Source organism: Cavia porcellus, unplaced genomic scaffold (assembly GCF_034190915.1).
Source record: "Cavia porcellus strain 051 isolate PalLab524CR breed Dunkin Hartley unplaced genomic scaffold, mCavPor4.1 scaffold_26, whole genome shotgun sequence".
In the NCBI taxonomy this organism is placed as follows: Eukaryota; Metazoa; Chordata; class Mammalia; order Rodentia; family Caviidae; genus Cavia; species Cavia porcellus.
In genome coordinates, this window is record NW_026947509.1 from 49,252,822 (window position 1) to 49,275,747 (window position 22,926).

Sequence of the window (22,926 nt, forward strand, 5' to 3'; positions counted from 1 at the left end):
GACTACACAAAATGAAGAACAAAAACACTGCTTTTACTTAAATCTTATGTTCTTGGTTGTACGAATGGCTTAACAATAAAAAGAAATGTAACTGCTGCTCTCTCCTAGGGACATGTTCCTCCATATTTTACTTCATTTTATCAAACTGATTCTAAATTCAGAACTAGTTGGAGGAACAAAATGATAACACATCAAATTACTAGCTAAATATAGTGCTATAGGAAGAATGTTCTGAAAGGAAGATTGGCTGTTTAAAGATAAAGGAACATTAGGGTCAGCCATTAATGTCTAAGGCAAACAAATACTGTTCCAAGCACCCCACATAATATGCACTAATAGTGGGGTTTGGCTGGATCCAGGCTGAGGCAGGTGCATGTTTAGCAGCTGCAAACGCAGCACACAAACACACAGTTTCACATAGATAAGAATGCACAGCAAATACAAACCTGCTCACTTGAAACACACAGGACAGAAAAATGCAACAAAAATCCTCAAAAATAATGAGCTCATGTAAATGTTTAAACATTAGCTCTCCATCTCATTGTGATCACTGAATTCACAACCGCCCAAGATTTTGAGGCATACATGCACACACATTCGGGCTGAAGTTCTATGGGAAAATTATTCTTACAAAAGCTCACAATGTATTTGATCTAGAACTTAGCTAATTTGGTGCCTCAGTTTCCCTATTATAAAAATATAATATTTCTGAAGTTACTTTGCATCTTAAATGCATTAAATTTCAAAAAATAAAATATGATACAGCAAAAGTACTTATAACAGAGACTGATTAGTAGGATTGTGTATAAACATGAAACCTGCATATAAAATACCATAGTGCCTGGCTAATAAATTGTGTGACACACAAGTGCTAAATAATACATCATTGTTTTACATGGTTAATAGTTTATATGAAAAACAAAAAGCAAAACTTTGATTTATATTATCATAAACCTTACTTGAATTCAGAAAAGAATATTTTCTAATGTATAGTTATTTACGATATTTCGTTCACTAGACTTTTAGATAACACTAAACTAGATGTTTATTAATTTGACTCTGGAATCAGAAGAGACGTTCCCTAAACGAATTATTTTCAGAGTCCACAAGTGAATGATTCTTCTCCCTCAGGAAGCCTCCTTTAGCAGCCATGGAAAGATGGGCTCTATTTCAGCAGTGAGCAAGGGGCGACTGTGGCTGTAGTCACTTTTTTTGTTTATTGTTAATGTCCATAAACAAAATGTTCCGCGTAGACATTCAAAGGATCACAGCATCAGGCAAACTCCTGATGTCAGCTGAGAGAAAATCTAAATCCCACATTAAACTTTACCGTGTTAGTCTGTATTTTCTACAAACTACTTTGAAATTGTAACAAACAGCACATACTAAGCTGCTGAAAAGAACACATATCCAGGCTCTTGGACCTCTGAAAGTCACTAACCTGAAATGGGTCTACTTGGCTACACTCAGAGTTAGCAGGGCTGTGCTCCCCCTGGAGGTAAAGCCATTCATTTGTCTTTTCTTCCTGGAAAGGCCAGGTCATTTTAGGGCTGTGCCGGCTGCTGCACCTCACAGCCAGCTCCATGTGCCAGGCCCTCCTATGCTGCCCCTTCTCCATTCCCCTTTTCTCTCTTCTTCTGCCATGTTACAACTCTCCAGATAAGCCTGGCCCACCCGGAGAATTCAGGACACTCTTTCTTTTATTTTTCTATTCTATCGCTTGAACCCAGGGACTTTGCACTGATTGCTAAAATGCCCAGACCTGGTTCAAACTTGAAATCCTCCCAACCTCAGCCTTTCAGAGCTTTAGGACTACAGGCTTGTGCCACCGTGACTAGCGCATCTCCTATTTTAAATAAAGCTGAAGCAAATAGTTCAATGCACCATTTAACTTTCCTTTCTGGTGTTACCTATGCTGGGTTTCCATGATTAAGATACGGATATCCCAAAGAACTGTTATTCTGCCGATCACCTATCTACCTACTGGTCATTAGGGAGCAACTTCTAGGTTCAATGCCACTAATATTTGACAGTGTTAATAACAGGTATAGACATAATTAAAATCATATGTGTCTACTTTATGAATGATAAAGGTAAATGGGAATGACTGATACATGTGTGCTATTTTATATACAATGTTCAGGGTCCGAGAAAATCTGAAAAGTGGTGCTTGAAAAGCAATTCAAATTATGAGAAAAATTAAAAAGAGGTTTGTCTTAGTTACTTTTTACTCATGGCTGAGATAAAATACCTGACCCCCAAAGTTAGGGAAGGAAACGTTTACAGTTCTTGGAGGTGTCAGTCCATACTCAGTTGGCTCCGAGTGGCAAGGTGGCACGCCGGGTGCAGTTCAGGCAGCTGCACACAGCAAGCAGAATCTCGGAAGACAGACATCTTCCCGCCCATACGTCATATCCTGGCTCCACCCCTGGGCGGGTGTAGCACGCACACCACCAATCCGAGTGCTAGACAATGAACCAATCACAAACGCTAGATTTGGTCGCATCAACAATTGCTTGAAGCTTGGGTGCCACTGATATAAATAAACCATGAGGAAGTTACGTGGACAAGTGTAGGTAAAAGGAACACAAAAGCCTCCAACAGGAAGGGTATTTGATATACCTGGGAACAGCTTAGAAAACCAGAGAGTGTGCCTGGATAGACAAAGTGAGGGAGAGGGAGCAATCGCTGTGTGAAGAAAGAAAGAAAACATATGGAGCATTGTGGGATGCCGAGTTCAGAGACAGATACACTTGAGCAAAAGGGCATCTGCATAATTTGAAAAGCAACATTTTGCCATTCATTTTGTATGGAAAAGAGATGGCTGCAGGTAAGGCTGGAAGCAGGAAGCCCAGTTTGAAGCCCATTTTAATAATCCAGTTGAGAAATGATAGTGACTGGATAACAGTGCAAGCAGAGTGATGATTTGGATAAAACTAAAGTGACGGTATGATGAAATCTCCTGCTGGATTTGATTTGAATTTGGATGAGCGTGGGAATCCTAGACAACTCTTTTTTTGTCATGATAACTGAAAGAGTACAGCTTTGCATCCACTGAAATGGAACCAACTATAGGAAAAGTATACGTAGGATGAGAGTGTCAACAGCTCCACGACAGGACATGTTAGAATAGCTGTGAGACCTCTACTATCAGACAGTGTGGCTGGTCCACCACATTCTTACTGGTAGATGACGTTGTGAGTTTAAAATGGGAACATTTCTGAGCCTCTTTCAGACAGTGTGGCTGGTCCACCATATTCTTACTGGTAGATGACGTTGTGAGTTAAAAATGGGAACATTTCTGAGCCATGTGACTCAGTTATAGCTATTGGCATGTAAGAGACAGTGACAGATGTTCCTTCTACTTGTATCCATAAATTAAATGAGTTTTATGAGTATCCTCTGGTCTTTCCTCCATTCTTGCCACTATATGTCTAATATAAGAGTTGTTCCACCAGCTGGGTATGGTGGTGCACTCCTGTAATCCCAGCACTTAGGAGGCTGAGGCAGGCAGATCATTACAAGTTCGAGACCAGCCCGGGCTACAAAGTGAGCCCAAGGCCGCATAGTGAGACCTTGTCTCAAAAAGACAAATAGATAAATAAGTAAGAGTTGTTCCACCAACCTTGACCATAAACTAAGAGAAACAGACTGGCCCACTGCTTAAGTCAATATATTGTCAGTTTTTTGTATAGTAGCTTAACTTGTGTCTTCATTAAATATAGCACCTAAGAAAAAGATATTGACCAGGTAGCTAGGAAATGTTGGTATCTGGAAGATATTTTCAGTTTAAAAACCTGGATTAATGACCAATTCTCTACTCAGAAATTAACTCCATATTCACGAGTCAGCTTGAGTGGTGAAATAGATCCTCTATAGCATAGTGTTTGGCTTGCTATTTTCTCCTTTTAACTGCCACTCTATAAGACTACAATGCCCACCGGAACACTAGCCATACAATCCTACAATGCTCATAACAGAAAGTGATATTTTTACCTTGAAAAAGATCAGGTCATCTTATCTTACTGTCTTAATTTACTATACTGAGGTCAGATTCTCTCTCTCTCTCTTTTTTTTTTTTTGTCTATTTGTAAAGAAAAAAATTATTATGATCCTCTCTAACAAAGTTATAAAATGAAAAACCCAGAAATCAGAAATAATTCTTTTTGACCAAATAATATTTATTTTTAAGTACAGTTTAGCTGTTTAGATAAACTTTTACCAAGGTCAGATTTTTTTTTCCTGTCCATTCATAAAGAAAAAATATTATGATCCTCTATCAAAGTTATAAAATGAAGAACCCAAAAATCAGAAATAATTCTTTTTGACCAAATAATATTTATTTTTAACTGCATTTTAGCAGTTTAGATAAACTTTTGTTTTTCTTGTACCCAAAAAGCTCCCACAACTCCAAACAGTTTTACACATAATTCCAATTCCTACATATGTACAATCGAAATGCAATTACCATAGTTAATTTTACTGCTATCAATGTGTCTCTCAAAAGCCCGGTGTCACGGGACTACAAAAGGTTGTGATACCGGTTCTCTTTCCTCCTCTGGAGAAGGACTCCAGAATGAACAACTACTAAATAGATTTTCTTGTTATTTTACTTGGGATTTCAACTCTATTGAGGAATTTTGTCTCACAAACTTTACTTAATAAAAACGTTCAATAATCCATGGGAAATAATGTTTATAATTAAATAAAATCAATGATGTCATTTGTTGTATATCAACGTGCATACACCAAATGTATATGAGTTTTATTGAACCATGAATCTGAACACCAACGCAATCATGTTGTTCCCAGATTTGCCCAGCCTTTTATGAAACCTATTATTCTTATCTGACATTACTGCAGTATAACAGACCATAGTGACATTTGATTACATTCGGTTTTATTATTGCATTGTACCAAATTGTTCTCACCAATCAGTGATAAAAATGCAGAGGCAAATGCAGGGCAAACAGCAGTACAAACATAAAGAGATTCATTTCTCTTTTTGACTCCTGGGTTTCCAGAAGTATATGAGCAACACAGACACCATTCTCCTTATTCAAACCATCTTGAAACAATTTTATCACAAGTAGAAAATTAGTGTATTTTATAATATAGATAAGTACATATCCAAGACAGTAAAGCACAATTTGCTTTAATACTTTTCTTATCTGAAACTTAGAAACTACAAAAAGTAGAAAATGTTAGCTAGCAAATATAAGGTTTTATCCCAGGTAAGTTATTACATTACTGTAAGCAAATAAGTCACTTACCCTGACTACTTATTTCCATATATATTTATTTTGTTATGAATGTATCCAGTCTTTTTGTAGTATAGGATACTCTCTTAAGCAAACTTCTATGAGGCATTAAAAAATATATCCTTCCTATCAGTCTTTTTTTTAAATTTTATTTTGAAAGTTTACAACAGAACAAGTCAGAATAAAGCCAACTAAGATCGTACAGTGAAATTGGTACAGAACTTCACAGCAGGTTACCAGGATGACAGTAATAGGTATCACAGTATATTTTGTTATCTTTATAATAGTTGTTCTTTCAGTCACGTATATCACTGAAATATAGAACACTATAGAACTTATCAAAACAGAATATTGAATAGAGCAGTACCATTAATCAGAAAAGAGCAAAACAGTAATAAAAATATTTGCCTTCAAAGAAATGAGAGAGGAAGTCCCCTTATTTGCTATGGTCAATCTCCCAGGAGATGCTCAGATTTCTGGTTCCCATTTGCTAATGGGTGGGGGGTGGGGAATAGGGGAAGTGGGATATTTGACTCTAGGCCATGAGCAGTAGGTTTACTACTACTTAGCAGGGAGGCAGGATGGTCATTTGGTTTCACAGCATCCTCAGTTCCAACATGGTGCGGATCTCAGGAGCTGCTGCTGGTTCTCTCCCTGGAAGGGCTGCAGTCTGCCACCCTACCTCCGCTTACCAGGGAGGGAGGTGCTTGCTTGGCTTCCCAGGGTCCTAAGTTCCAACATGGCGTGGATCTCAGGAGACACTGCTGATTCTCCCCCTGGAAGGGCTACAGTCTTTTTGAAAAACATTTTTTTTTTAGAAATGGGGGTAATGCAAGATTGTTGGTTGCATTTATGCACTTAATTATTTTAATGTTATTATTTCTCCTTGATTATCACTAGAATGAATATATATTCATATATATAAATAGATATGAATATATATCTGTGTTTTGTACATTTATGGTTTATTTTCCTCTTAAATATTAGACTTGAGAACATGAGACATGAGGGATAAACAAGGAAACCTACATTTAACTCCTAATATCTATTTTCCAACATCTAGACAATCCTTATAAGTAAATTAACTTTAATGAATTAAAATGGTTGTTTCTACAGGTGATATATCCTGTAGTTTGATTCTGTATTTCCATAAAATTATAACAGTTTTAGCTTTATTATGATACAAAGTATAATAGTATTATAATTCTGATAAAATAATTTCCCAATATGGAGATGTTAACAGCATTGAATCTACATAACTGAAATGAGCTTCAAATATTTCATAAGAAAGCAATAGAGAATATTAGGTTTGTATTTCTGCATCTCTTTTCCTTCTTAAATCAAACTCTTACCCAAAGTAAAGGGACTATACTCTTATTTTATTCATATTGGACAAAACAAAGTAGTACCAATCAAACTGGAGATTTTTGTGGTAATGACCATTACCTGAGAATGATACTGAGAAATATATATATATATATATATGTATGTCTCCAACTGGCTTCACTGAAAAATGACTCCAAACTTTATATATGTAGGGTATATATGCAACTTTCTGTGTGTTTCACAATGTCCAGGAATCTGAAAATGCACAATGCTTTGAGAATCCTTAGACACTGATGTTTTTATTTTATTTTAGGAAGGGTACGAGAAATCGAACTCAGGACTTTGCACTTGCCAGGCATGTTCTGAATCACTAGATTTAAATTTCCAGCCAGACACTGATGCTTTTATTTTTATTTTATTTATTTTTGTACCAGGAATCAAACTCAGGACCTTGCCAGGCAGGCGCTGTGTGGCTGAGCTATTTTCCCAGCCCACTAATGTTTTTATAATGATTAACTTTTCTGAAAAGATGGACATCTTCATTTTGCTATCCAATGATTTAGCATGTTACTATTTTGTTAAATATTGCTTATTTGTGTAAATGACTTGTACAACCCAATGTAAAATTAAAAAATAAATAATATAAAAGAAAATGAACTTAAATAGTTCAAGTTAATACAAAAAGAGGAAGTAACTAGAAAAACAATTTAAGTGAAACCTCAGCCTTTGATCCTAATTCTCTGGCCTCTACAAAATTGACATGTAAAGTGATGTCATGAAAAAAATTATGAGGTATAATTAATCCATATAAAATATTAAAATCAGGATTGGGCTTTGGGGAGAATACAAACTTTCAAAACTACTGAAAGTAATGTAGTATTTCATGGTATAACCAAAGTGGCATCAAATTGGAAACTATTCCACCTAGCTATTTACATTATGTCTTACATATAGGCCATTTTTCAAATGTGCAAAATGAAATAATTGAGAGTATATCAGAAATTAACAGAATCTTTTTTATACTAGACTGAGTAAATAAAGCTAGAAAAATCCAACTAATACTAGAGCAGTTCTTTTTTCTAACAAAAAATAGAAAAAAATTAGCAAGAGAAGACAGCAAAAAGATAATTACAATCAAATAGTACACAGAAAAACAAAGTAGGAAGCACTCACGGCCAATACATACAATTTGATAGCTGAGTGATATAAAAAGTCCTTGAAATAGTAAAATCTTGTATTAATGATATAAATGGAACCTGGCTATGCCAAGTTGAATCATTAATAATGAAACAAATATCTAAAAAGAAAAAATGGTAATACACCTAAGAGTAATCTAGAGTATAAATTATAACAAACATGTGAAATCCTTTGTTGTAAGGGCTACTTTATGCTATACAGAATGTGCAACATTATTTTTTAAGGTAGATTCTCTTTAGGATTCTACTCTTTATGACCTCTGTAATTGAGGTAAATTAGAATCTGGGGCTGGGTTTATAAATAATGTTAGTCTCTGTAAGTAGTATTACACAAATTCTTCTAAAAACAAACAAAACTAGTAAAGACACTTGGTTAGTGCCTAATATTTGATTTTGAAAAATGTTTTGCTAATGGCTTTCTCTTAAAGCAGTTAGGAATATGTAACATTTACTAAATGACTATAACAGAGGAGTAATGCCCAAAAATATATATAAATCAGACACACTGCCTACCTTTGAGAAGGTTTTAATTTAATAAATAGAGGTATGCATGGATAATTAAATATTAAAGGTAAAATGAATGAATCTGTTTATACATATAAAAATACATGTAACCAAAGCTGTAAGTAAACATAAATAATAATATATATGTATATATTATGAATATAACCCAAGTAATATGATTTGAAACATAAATTCGATTTGTAAAATGTACATTTCACTATTTTAAAGTTCTCTTTTATATATATTATTGCTTGATAATACAACCTTATATATGTATGTACATATGTATGTATAGACAGATAGATTAGAAAAAATAGAGTAGGAAATGACTTTTCAGGTTGATATACTATATTAAAATTTAAATTCTATATCCTCAGATATTGCCTATTTTTATATTTAAGTGACTATTTTTATATTTAAGGCCTAGAGATATAGTTAATAGATCTCCTCGGTGATTTGAATATATCTGGCTGAATATGCCAATTTTAGTTTGTTTCAGCAATCTGGACTTAGTCTTAAACACTAATCATCTTTTCTTATAAGTACTTGATGCTCTAATATTACCATAGAGGCCTAGGTTCATGACTTTTATTATATGAAAATGATGAAAAGGATCACAGTATTTCTTGACAACTAATAATTGATTTTCCCAACTTCAGATTATATCACATTCTCACAAAAATAATTTACATCTCTCATTATTAGTCATAATTAAAATTTAATATAAATACTTTATCTTGCATTAGATCATGTATTTACAGTTAAATGGAACATAGGCAAAATAATAGAACTTTATATATTATTATTTTTAGAACCACTTTCTTCCATGATGTGGGTCACATCCACAGAAATTTACAATTTAATTTAGGTATGAGTGCCTAAAACCCTCTAAAATGACTGGTTTTTATTTATCTACCTTTAGTAACAATCATAATACTTTTGTAACCATAATGGTTACATTAAAATTTATTCTGCTATTTTTCAAACATTTTGAGTTCTTGGATATAATACAAACTGTACAAACACTATCTTATTAATCCTTGAATGATTTAAGGGTTTTTAACCAAAAGAAAACCTAAACAATTATATACATAACTAAACTACATTCATACCACATTAGATTGTCTAATCACAATAAATTATTAAACTATTCAAATGCAATCAATTTTAAATTATCATTTCATGTAATCTATACTAAATTAAAAATATCTAGTATGTAAGCATCTTTATTACTAAAAATCAGTAAAGTGTAAAACATTGATGAAATTAATTTTAAATAGTAAGTCATATTAATCTATAGATTAATATAAGCAAAAGGAAACAAACACAAAGAATGGAATATATTGTATAAAAATAATGATCAGTGACTTTAAAATAAAAATTATATGTTATTTCTTTCTCTAACAAATATTTCAAATCCTTAGGGTCTAATAAATCATATGTCTATCATAGTATACAAACATTTTCTCTCATCTCATGTATTGCTTTTTTATGTGAATTTGGTCACTTTGCAGAGATATTTGAAAATATAGATGAAAAGTCAAAATATCTATGTATTTACACATGCATGAAAAGACATTTTAAAGAATTCTTAACAGGAGAGACACTGGAAATACATATTCTGTTGGATGAGAATACTGATAAAATACACATACCATGGCATACAAATAATTACAAACTGTAGGAACTGAGTAAATGTATATGTGCTACATTTAAGGGGTCCAGCATCTAATTATTATGAAAATGACAGTCAAAAGTTACAGAAGAAGAACTACCTATTTGGTACCAATGGAAACCCTTGGAAAGGGCCTTGAATGGAATGAGGGGTGGCAGAGACCATTGTGAAAATGCTAACATCAAGAACTTTTATAAACCTTCTACGGGGAGAGACTAAGATATAAGGATAATAGGAAATGCTCCCAGGAGCTTGGTCTAACGAGGGTTTTACAAAATGAGCATATGCTCTTTTTATGTCCCTCTTTGAGAGCCAGATTTCATGTTAAATCTAATGTGACATAGCTTTCTAGTAATAATACTAGAACAATATTTAACATTAACAGTCAAATAAACATTATCTCCTCCTGCAAGGAAAAATTCATTACTACACAGAACCAAGTGGTGTATGGCATGCCACAGAGACATGGATAGAAATGAAAAAAGTTACCTGGCAACTAGAGAATTTATACAAGGCGGAATGAGATGGAGGTGAGAGACAGGCATATGTCATACTGATTACACTTATACAATATTGCAGTGTTAGACAATCCCTGTGTTAACCTTTTTAGTCACCACAGTGGAGAAGGAAACTGAGCCTTTCAATAATTTCTTCACCTGCCAAATTATGATAGAACTAGGGTTTTTAAACTCAAATTGAAGCAGCATAGTCTATTTAATTGCAACCCTGTAGAGCCTACTTAACCACAATCTCATTAATTATCTATATGGTGCAGTATCAAAAGTAAAAGCAGATAGAGACCTGAACAAAGAAGCTATGAGGCATAGGGTGATTCAAAAGGTGCCTACGGAACCACCCTAAGTGTAGTTATAAGCCCAGACCTGAGTTTTCCTAGATACGGTTTTTATAAGGATAAAGGCTCCTTTCCAAGGAGCCTTACCTTGCCCCCCAATTTCTCCCTAAGATACTCTTACCAATCATGAACCAACCAAGAGGAAGAGTGTTAGTTGTTTTTGTGAATTATTGCACTTAAGATTTAGTTTGCTATGTGGTAATTTCCAAAGTAATTAATACATTTAACAATTTGTTGACAGTGACGAGCGCTACATTCCTCCCACAGGATTTCCGAGTTCTCTGCAACTGAGGAAGATTACCTTTGTGAAAACTGGCTGCTGTGACCTAGCTGATCTACATAAAACTGAAGAGACAAGGAAGAAACCCCCCACCCCCATTTCCACTTTCTCATGTAATTCCTGTTCCTTTACCAGTCTCCTACAAACTTTGTAAAAAACTAATTACTTAGAAACAATTTCATTCAGACACTCTGAACAGTAGTAGGAAGCTGGTCAAGCATACACTCAGTGGGCACATAGACTGCAAGCTTTTGACCTCAGAATTGACTGCTTGGAGCAGCGTTCAGTATGTGGTCTTCTCTCTACGTGGAGATACTCATTTGCAAAAAATAAATCTTCAAAATATCATCATGTTTTTATGAGTTTTAAATGAAATATAAATTGCAACATACCTGATACAATGTCTGACACTGAGTAAGAGCTATTATGGTTTACTAAATAATTTTAAGCCTAGATATTTGCAACCATTTAAATTTTGAAGTATCATTTTACAAAACTTCAAACTTCATATAAGATTCAAGATGAACACTCTCATGAAATTATGAAGCTTTTATGATATCTTACAAAGATAAATCCAAATCAAGCAGGACAATGGATACAAAAATAGTTCTCAGTAAAATAAAAAGTAAATACAATAAAAATAGATGGAAGAAGAAAAGACTAGCAAATGTCTCTGGACATGCAGCATTCTTATTTAATCTCATGATATTTATCCTTTGGAGTTCATGAAATGGGAAGGTTTAAAATGCTCAGTGACCACAGAAACAGATTAGCACATTTTTATCTTTCTTAATCCCAAACATTTAGTTTTCAGATTTTATCAGGCATAATATAAAAATGAGTAATGTTCTAGCTCTTCAGAAGTGAGAAGTTGTTTATAGCTCCATTTCCATGCATGATCTGTAATAAACAGATCCCACAAAGTAGCCAGAATAGGGCCAAGGCAGGCAATTCAGTATGTAGACACATTTTCCTACACTGCAAAAGAAAAAAAAATCCATGAACTCTGCCAAATCCATTGATCACAGCCCCAGAAAACAATATCTATCTGCAAAATCTTCCTATAAATATATAACATTTTAAATAACCACTAGGCTTTTAATCTTTTTGAATTATACACAGAAATACCCCATTTTACCAGGGACCGTGTGTGTGTGTGTGTGTGTGTGTGTGTGTGTGTGTGTGTGTATGTGTGTGTAAATAACTTTGTTTTATGCTTGGTTGTGAATTAATCCACTATGGTAAAAGATAAAAATTTGGCAAAATTACTATTGTTTTTCAAATGCAATTGACATAAGCACTGACACAAGAATGTTATTTAATTTAGGGCCACATTTAGGGCAATTGATTAGTAAAGAATGTACTTGCATATGTCTACCTCCAGTGAAAGCACTTTGGTTTTCTGCATATCTAGGAGCATAATGGGCTTATTACTCACCCCTTACATCTTATATTTTCACCTTTAATAGACTTACAGTTCATTTATCCTTGCTAAATACCTCTGTTTTATCCCTAAAATGGAACTAATGTGTATCATCCTTCTTTTTCTGCTACATGGTAGAATTTATGGCCATTAACAGGGTAACTAACACACAGGAAAATTCTAAGAAGCCATGCATTTCACTCCAGGCTCTCTATTGCTCTAGTATACGGTCTACTATTTTTGTCATCAGACAATTTTAAAAACCTCCTGTTGGAACATAAATGGATTAGCCTGGCTCACGGCAGCCTTGACCAGGACTACTGAAGACGAGCTTGCTAATACAGTAGGCAAAACTTATCTGTATATGGTAAGCACTTTTAAATCACTTGGAAAACAAAAAGCCAGTGGCTGTTATTAGCAAGCTGTTGACATTTTGTGCAGAGCTATAACATCTTTTGCAGTGTTCTGGCTATAATTCCAAACTGCATCAAGCTATTAATTTCTGCAAGCCTCCCGAACTGTGGGTTTTTGTATTTGCCAGGTGATATGTAATTATAGACTCTAAGTTATCCCTCATGTACAACAGAGTATGTGATAGAACTCTATAGACTCTGTTATCCCTCATGTACAACAGAGTATGTGATAGAACACAGCTTGCAGCTGCTGAAAATTCATACTGAAGATATATAGTCAGTCATAACATAGAGTTGTATTATTTATGACACTGTACACTCCATTAAAATGGGTATTACAAATGAATGATAAAATATTAAAATATAATCTTTTAAGATAACCAATATTTTCATGTCTATTATACATAGAAAAAACTACATGCAAAGTGTTCTTTAGAAAAATCAACCTGTTCTGCCTTCATGTAAATTCAACTCGTGATAAACACTATCACTTCTCTCTAAACAACGCTAAGATTGGTTCCTTGCCTTCTGTCACAACACAAATTGTTAGATCAAGCCTCCATTGTATCACTTATTCCTTTTGTTTGTTTTTCGGGGATTTTTGGATGTCCCTCTCTTTCTCACAATAAAGCAACTTACTACTGGGGAAAAAAAAAAAAAAAACATTCTTGCTGGCACGTATGATCCCCCCGTTCCATGAAAGCAGCATCCTGGAATGTGAAGCCTGAGCAGCATCAGAGTACGAGCCGATAAAAACAGGATAAGTCTTGTTCCTGACATAGAAAACAAACAGAAAGAATCACAAAGCCAAAAAAACTGCAACACCTAACTTTGACAATAGAGTCAGAAAAAAAAAAAAAAAATACCCACCTCTCCATCCACCCACCATTGATCAAACTGCATCACCTCCACGAATGAGGAAGCAAATATTTCTGCTATCTTCACTTTGGAGAACACAGAAAGACAATAAACATGTTTTAAAATGTTTCCCTTTGTTTAAAAATACATCATCAGATAAGCAAAGAGGAAAACAAGCAGAGCATTAGGGATGAGCTCAAAATAATTTTATGGACAGTGACTAGTCCGGGGCAGGAGATGGAAAGTCCTTTCTGGCATCATAACTTTTCATGGTAGAAGTTAACAAGGACAAGGAACTGGTAATGGAAAGAGAAGACTAGTTACTCACTTTTTCATACTTTAGTCCATCTATTTGAAGTTGAACACTTTGTCTGCATTTTAACATCCCTGAGTGAGGTGTATCTTGTGATTGCTCTTAGCTGTAGGCAGTTACGTGTGTTCGCGGTATGGAGACAGGCAGGGGCAACACAGGCAGGGCTCTGACGGTTAGGCAAACCACTGAAGAATTGTTCAGGAAAAACAAATGGAAATTCATAGACTTTTGTGGTATAAAAATGTTGCACTTCTTCCGTTTGGCAAGAGCAAGAAATAAAACTTATTCATTGCAAAGCGTGACTGTCAGCTGTGGAAAAACTATCTCAGAAGATAGACTGGAGGGCTCTTTTGGGACCATAGTCCAATCACCAATGGCTCTGATGGAACAGATAATAAAATGGATCTCTGAAAAACAACTAGCAGATCCTCAAAGGAAAAAAACCTTAGATCCTCAAAGGAAAGGTGTTTTAGAATTACCTGGGATAATTTATTTTGCTCCTGGTTTGAATTCTTATGTACAAACAACAAGGAAGTAGTAAAAACTGCCATCTTAATTCATATTCCTAATTAATAACTTTTTAATTGAAAAAAAACATGTAGGAAAAGTGATACAAAATAATTGTATCAAAATGTAATTGTCAATATCACTTATATTTAATAGCACATAAAATAACAGTTAACTTAAAACCAATTTTTTTAGATATTAAGAAGTAATGGCTCTTTCCTAGGCTTAGTTATATAATGAGCAAGACAGACACAATTTAAGCATTTAAAGAACTTTCACTCTTGTGGAGAACAGAAATAATGTTACTGAGTAAATGAAATAAATTGGTAATTATAGGCAGTGATAATTACTAAGAAGACAAAACTAAAAACAATTGGGCACAATTTATGTAAGGGTTTGGGGGGTTACAGGCTCGATTGACAGATCATGGGGCGGTGTGGACGGTCGGAGGAAGCTCGCTGTAGGACAGACAACCTCCACACTAAGGTTGAAAGGATGAAAAGTGTGTTATACAACAGGTAGCAGGACAACATTTCAAGGAAAGGAATAATCAGGTATAAAGTAAAACGCTTAGGATTTCCTGGGGATAGAAATATTTTGCAAGCTGTGGAAACCAAATAAAGGACAATCCGTGAGGAAAGGAGTTGGTTGAAACCTAAGTGAATTTCACGTAAGGAAGATCAGATGAAGGTTTTGAGCTAGGAAGAATTTGTATTTTACAGTAACTGTAAATGGAAGGCACAGAGGGGTCTTGGCTGAAGGAAAATCTCCAAAATTATGTTTTAAAATGTTGCTCTAGGTAGCCTTAAGAAGACTGACCAACCAGTAGGAAATACTGTTATAAGGTCAGCTAGAAAGCTGTGGACCAGGTATGAGAGAAATCATGGTTTACACTATAGGACAGCTACAGTGGACATGACAAAGCGATTCAATTCCACTTAGAAATTTGGTAATAAATTCATGAGGTTTTTTTTTGTTGTTGTTGTTGTTTTAAATCGGTACCAGGGATTGACTCATGACCGCCTGCTTGCAAGGCAAGTGCTTATGTCGCTGAGCTAAATCCCCAGCCAGATTCATGAGGTTTTTATGAATCAGCTAGAAATAGAAGAAACCAAGGGTGAATTTGATGTTCCTAATTTAAGCAATGGATTGTATAATTATCAGTTCCAGAAATAATAAGAGCAATAGATGAAGAGGTGGGCAGATGAGAAATGGCATTCAATGACTTAGCTTTGAAGATGTTAGGATAGAATATAAGTCAATTTTCCTGCACAAATTCTGGATGTGAATTTGGATGAAATCTGGAGTCCAGAGAATTCTACAAACAATAGCAGAGTTGTATAAATAAGTTGTCACACTGTGTGTAGGGCTAGTAAAGGAACACGAGGCTGCAAAAGAGACTGAAAACACCTGGGCTGAGAGAAAAAGATTTAAATAATGCAGAGTCATAAGGAGGCAGGGGAAACTCTTCCAACTAAAGATGGTTAACTCGTTGACAGTATTAAGAGATGACATTCCCCGCTGGATTTGCCAATGCAGAAGTCCCCCAGATTCTTTAAATAGAATTTGGTTGAATGCTAGGAGATCAAAGTTGAATGAAATGTGAGCCAGTTAGTGACAAATTAGGCTGAGGACTCAATCTTTCAGGAATTTTGGCTGTGAAGAAGTGGATAGCCCTGGAGAAATTCAAAGCAATCGGATATGAACTGCAGAGAGCAGCAAGACTTAGAACAACGGATATTAAGGACATTCCGTGTAGAGAGTAACCATTCAGCTTCCCTGGAGAAAAAGAAAGTGTCTGAGCACAAGGAGGAGGAAGATATTCTCTCTTGAGTTTCTACTAATGAAGTTTGGCTTTTGGAGGTTGCTTGTAACCTAAGTTTTAAACTAAGTGTTAGGACAGAATGTTTCAATTTGCCATCCATGTGGAACCTCATGCTAATTCTCACGTTCTGTCTATTTTTAAATCACTTTGGAAGGACTTGCTTATGTAGTCAGTGATAGCCCAGGGGAAGCAAGGACATCTTGAGGATTTGAGTGGGGGATGGGGCACACACCTTGAAGGTCAATATTTGACCTTCAAGGTCCATATTTTTGCAAGCTGATGATTTTCCAAGGGCTACAGTGATGACAGGGGTCCATACATTTTTATCAAGAAAAGTTTGTATTATATTCACTTGGTATCCACTAAATTTTAGGTAACAAATGGTATAAAAACAGATAAAAGTTATCATTGTAATAGTCTAAATAATATTCAACAAAAGTGTTACATATATATTAAGCCAACAAATGAATATAATAATTGGCTAAAAAACAAGGCTCATACCCCTCATTGGTACAGAAAAAAGCAAAATAAAAACAGTAAGACATCAACCAGAGATTGAAGCTGAAATAAGTTTGCATTAATTCTTTGGTCATGGTCATATGTTTATAGTAAAAATGATATTACTGATATTTATGTCTTTCAGTATAAACAAGGTAAGCAGCAGAAGACAGGCCAAGAATTAGACTCAATTTTATAACATTTGTAAAGTTAATGAAGCTACTTTTACCACCATTTCTAATCTTTGAATGGGTATCTTAGGATTTATTTCTTAAATAAAACAGTAATTTCTGAGTTTGAGAGAACAGTAAGTAAAATTGGCAAATAATAATGTTTAATGACAGAAAAATGAGTATTGTAAAACCTTTCCTTTTCATCTTATAATTGGAAAGAGTATCAAAGGCAGTAATACAGCTTTGAAATTTAGTAGTTAGATGCAATTGTTAGACATGGTAAGGAAACACCGTTTAACAATAGTCACCCATTTGGGAGAAAAATATTTTTTTTTTTAATAAAAGCTTGTTTCTCAAGTAGCATTCATGTTAGTGAAATTTTACCAAAAGACAAACTTTAGAAAAATTACTTTTTATTAATCTTTGTCAAAGCTATAAATACCACCAATTTATGCTGTTTTCCATCCTTTTGAAAGGTGGAATAAAGTTACACTGAAAACAAACATAACACTGGTTTTTAAAGTTACAAGAATGAATACACGCTGACAGTCAGCATTATCTCAGATTACAGAACATGTTGTTCAACAATATAGATCTTCCACAAGTGATAAAAAGTAGAATAAGGTGTTTCCAAGCCCTATTTTATTTTATTTGACTCTCTTTTGAGCCTATAGTGCAAATAAACTTGTTTTGAATTGGAAGAACTGATCTTTTAGTATTCCACATTTAACCTTAAACTACTCCTTACCCCAATTAAGTGTAATCAGATAAAACTAAAGTAACACACCGAGAGCTTGCAAGCTTCCTGTCTATCTGAAAAGGCAAAACCAAAGAAAATTGTGATCTGCTGTGGAGAGAAAAATGAAGAAGAGCTGAAGGAAGGTAGCTGAGTCAAGGGTAATAACTTGGAGTATTTATATGAACACGAAGCATGACAGGGCTGATATCATATGCGTACATACGTCTCTTTTATGAGCTGGTTTTTCAATTCTGTGTTAATGATGGCCATAAGCTGCCCGATCATAGAGACAAAATATTGAAGACCTCTACAATAAAACTCATCTTTCTAAATGCATAAAGAATTGCGGGGAAAATAGAGTTTGAATTTAGAATCACTGAAATCGAGATTATGAAATGATTTTGCTTCAGTAAACAGAAAATTGTTTTATATCTAGTAAGTTCCTTCTTTCTCAATAAGATCTTAAATAATTCCAACAATCAAGTAAGTATACATCATTAAATTAATGCATTTAATTCAATACATTGACTGCCAATTTTTTTTCATATTACTACTGTTCTTGTCCCCCCCCCTCCAAAAAAAAAATGCAAGTCCTTGGAGCATTATTTGCACAAAACTGCTTGTTATACAAAGCGAAACTCCTCACACAAGTTAGTCAGATATGAGCTTACTGAAGGAGAAGAGTTTTCTGTTTAGTTAGCACACTTATGAAATATGCATGACGAGAACTATCCCCAGCAAACTTGTTATCAGCCTTTTCTTCTTTAATCATGAAAAATTCAGAAACTTCAGACGTTACAAGAAAAATGGTATAAATTGGAAAAATTAGTAAATGAATGCTTTTTTGGAATACTGGGCGTCACAGAGCCCCTATCTCTTCAATGTATTCAACAGCAAATGATTTTATGGAAACTTTTAGGCACAGAGCGATTAGGCATAGATTATGCTTTTTTCTAGGTAAAGGAACAAGTGGAGTGGACCAGTTTTTCTAACTTTTCTGGAATAATCCCATCTTATAAACGTTCTGCAAATAATTATGAGTCACATATTTCATCCTAAATGACCTAAGAAAGGGTTATGACTATGTGTTGGTAAGGAGAAAGAGCACAGAGGTGTTTCAAAGGTGCCACTTACGAAACACAAATAGAAGCTATGCAAAGCCAAGGCTCGGGCCCCGGAGGCACAGTCTGGAATTCCAGTTCAGTTACGCCAAGAGCAAGCTAGGAGACTACACACACGCTTTACTCAGCCATAGTGACCTCATCTAAAAATACGATTATCAAAAGTGAAAAGAGAAGGCATAAAATGAACACTGGATTACTATTCCTTCCCATCACCCAACTTTAGTTCAAACGTTGCATAATCCTAAAATCAAAAGTAGGCTGGAAATAAGCCCTACTGATTTACCTAAACATTGCATTATTGTTTCTATCGTTTAAAATGCAGTACTGGTGCATGTTCAGTTGAACATGCTTTTGAGGGTGGTTTTCCAGTTGTGTGGTGAAACAGCTCCCTATATATTCTGTCATCAATTTCCCCAGGCAAATAAAGGATTAAAAAGTAGCAGTTTCTTGAATAATTTATTATGTTTGTTGGTACATGACTGCTGAATACAATCGTTGCATTCATCATGGGATGTGGGTGCATAAACCTAGCGGATTTTAATTCTAATTTCTTTTCCTATTCTTTCCTTTTCCCCTTCCGCCATCTCTAATTCTTCTTTCCATTTTAAAGTATTTTTTTCCCTACTTTATATTATCTATTTTTGTTTTTATAGAAATTATTTACACTTTGGGTTTCACAAGTGACAGAAATCGTGCCATATTTATGCTCATGTTATCAGTCTTCTATTCTTTAATCATGACAAACTCATACACTTGAAACATTGTAAGAAAAATGGCATAAATTGAAAAAAATTATTAAGTGAATGCTTTATTGGAATACTGTGCATCACAGAGTCCCTATCTCTTCAATGTACTCTATTCAACAGCAAATGGTTTTATGGAAAGCTTTATGCACAGAGCTACTGTTCCTAAATTTCTGATTTATTTTGCTTAGAATTACAGTATCAAGATATATTTGCTTTTCTACAAATGACTCAAAATGTATCCTTCTTTATGGCTGAGTACTACTCCATCCAGTTTGAAAAACACAAGTTCTTTCTTTCTTCATTGCTATATTGACTGGCATATACAGGCTGCTTTCAATACTTAGCTTTATGTTTTGCTGCTCTGTACACGGGTATGCATGTATCACTGTAATAGAATTTAACCCTTTCTAGTTACATAATCTATTGTATTGGTAAGTAGGTTTTACATACGTAGAACTTATTGGTATTTATGTGCTTGGGTTGCCAATATATACTTTCAGTAGAATGTAATGAGCTGAATAGTAAAATATATTTTTATTCTACTAGTCTATCCAGTGTATCTGATATCTTGAGGTGATAACTCCCTCACATGATAAAATCATCATCAGTAACATTGTACAGTCATCACTGTTTTCACAAGTTGTTTTTTAGTATAACTAAAAAATAATTTAAAGTGCAGAATAACATGCAGAATAAGTTTGTAAAATTTTTAACCAAAATGAGTAAAATATTTTATATATACACTAAAACTTGGCATTTAAAAACTCTTATGACCTGAAATTTTATAAATTCAACCAGTTTTGCAATTTTATAAATTCAACCAGAAATGATACCACAGAATAACAAAGAACAAAAAACTTCAAATATCTCTAGTAGTTCTATTGCTCCCTCTTAAGTCATCTCTGTAAATTAATGTTCAGTTGGGATTACAGAAATACGTAACATGACACACGATATTAAGCGTAATTAAGCATCGTGCCACATGAGTTGGTCGCACAAAGTTTACTCAGAGCAGTTCTGTATCACTGTGAATAAAACGGCTCCTAAACCAAGTATGTAATTTAGTCTCTGTACTGAGTGGCTGACTGTAGAATTAGGATTTCTCTAAATTCACTTTCAGGTAAAATCATTTTGTGGGGAATAAAGCCTTACAATATCATAATTTGAAACACACACACACACACACACACACACACACACACACACACACATATATATATATATATATATATATATATATATATATATATTTAGGGATCAACTGCCAGTACTGCAAAGCAAAGAAAATAACTTAAGAAAACTTTTACAGTTAACTTTTTCTAAAGTTGGATCCATAGTAAATATTTACACAAAGACATATTTTATAACATGGTACTTTGTGGCAAAAGAGTACATTTATTGTTTTACATTCTCCACCGCTTGCTATTCGCACTTAAGCTATGTACCATGTACACGTCTACTGCCAACACAGCACCACTGAGGTGACAGACTGTTTACTATATAATACCCTTCCTTTCCTACACAGCCGCAGAATTATGGGACTATTAGCTGGTGTAGTCAGCAAGCTCAAAAATCCCATTGGACCAATTGCTGAATTAGAAACTTGTTCTGTATAGATCTTTGAAGTTGTTCCTGCTCCTATGTAGGTGTAAGGGAAGGGCAATGCCTTGTGACGTGAGAGAGAGTTTCCACTCCATACAGTCACTAGGGACCAGGTCTCTCTGCAGGAGTCAATCCGGAGCGGGCAGAGGGACAGCAAGAGATGAGGGGACTGCCGATACAAACATACTCTGTGTCATTTTGAAATTAAGTTTCTGCCATACATCTTCTTTTTAATCATCAAAAATTAAATAAGTTGTTAATATGTATTTTAAGTAATAAAATTTCACTAAATAGTTTAACTTTTTACATGTACGTGTGTGTATGTATATTTAGTATAAATTGATCCCTTAAAAGAAATAGGTGCCATACTTTCTCTGGACATAAATGCATAGCATAAATGTAGAATGCTTTGAGCAATGGAAAAGATATTTATTCTCACTTCTGGCCTCTGAAATAATGAGATGATTTCATCTACTGCCCTATTTATGTAAATAATGAGATTCAAAACTACACGGAGAAAATTTGTCAGGCTCCACATCAACAGGATGCCTGCAAGGAAAATGTCATGACAGCTATAGAAGCTTTAGACTCTGGGAAACACAAATGTTGAGTGAGAAAAATAAAACCAGGAGGCAGAGTGAAAACAATCAGGTTCTACACATGACTCGCTGCCCTTTTGAAAAGTCATTTTTGCCCTCCAGAACTCAATTTGTTGGCTTGTTGGTTGCTTTTTATTACCTGGGTCTTTTCCATCTCCAAAATATTAACTGACAAAGAGAGTAAATAATACTTAATTAGCAAACAGTTGGCAAAAAATTGCAATAAGACTCACTAGTCTATATAATTCCCATTAAAATAGTCCAATATTGCTTTATAATGCAGAGAAATGTACATTGCTGACAGCCAATTTTCATATCATTCCAAAGCATGTAGCAAAAAGAACAGTTAAGCATGCTCTGTTCTTCTGAAATTTAAGAACAAATCTGCCTGAGAAAACCACTTAACAGAAGTCATCCAACTAGAATATGCACACAATCCTATAGTTGTGAGAATGATTCTCTCAGGAGAGAGGCAGGGCAACGATGGTTTGTTAAATTTCACTGAGACCTTCTTATGAATGGAAAAATAATCTTGACATATTTCATGCCCTGAACTTCATGTTGGATTATATTTTTGAATTTTCTAGAAGAATAATGGTAGCCTTTTATCAAGAATGGGTTTGTTCTTGGTAGAGGCAGCCCCTGCCCTTCCTTGCTAACCCACTCACCTCAGGAACAAACATGCCATTGTTAAGCAGAGATGCCAGCAATTTAAAGAGGGAAGCAGTGCACTTGTCCGTTCACCGTTATCAAATTCCAGCCCCAGGCAGGCACCCATAGTAAGAAAGCGCTGACTTCTATACCACTGAGCAACGGAAAGGATCCTGTAACTGTCTTTTGTGTGTAGAGGTTGAGCAGCGTGCCTCCCTCCTGGGAGGAAGGAAGAGCCTGCCTCTTACCACCAAGATTCCAAGAGAGTCATCCATTCAAGCTCAGTATCATGAACAAAGTGGTATCAAGCTTCCTGGGATAGTCCAGTTTAGTTTAAGTAGAAAAACATAAAGGATTCAT

General features: G+C 34.7%; 1 protein-coding gene across 5 annotated transcripts in view; it reads right to left on the minus strand.

The window, feature by feature from the left end:
* The window catches only part of Erbb4 (erb-b2 receptor tyrosine kinase 4), a 1,018,041-nt gene that overhangs the window by 431,626 nt on the left and 563,489 nt on the right, over positions 1-22,926 (minus strand). The gene's annotated exons all lie outside the window — the stretch shown is intronic.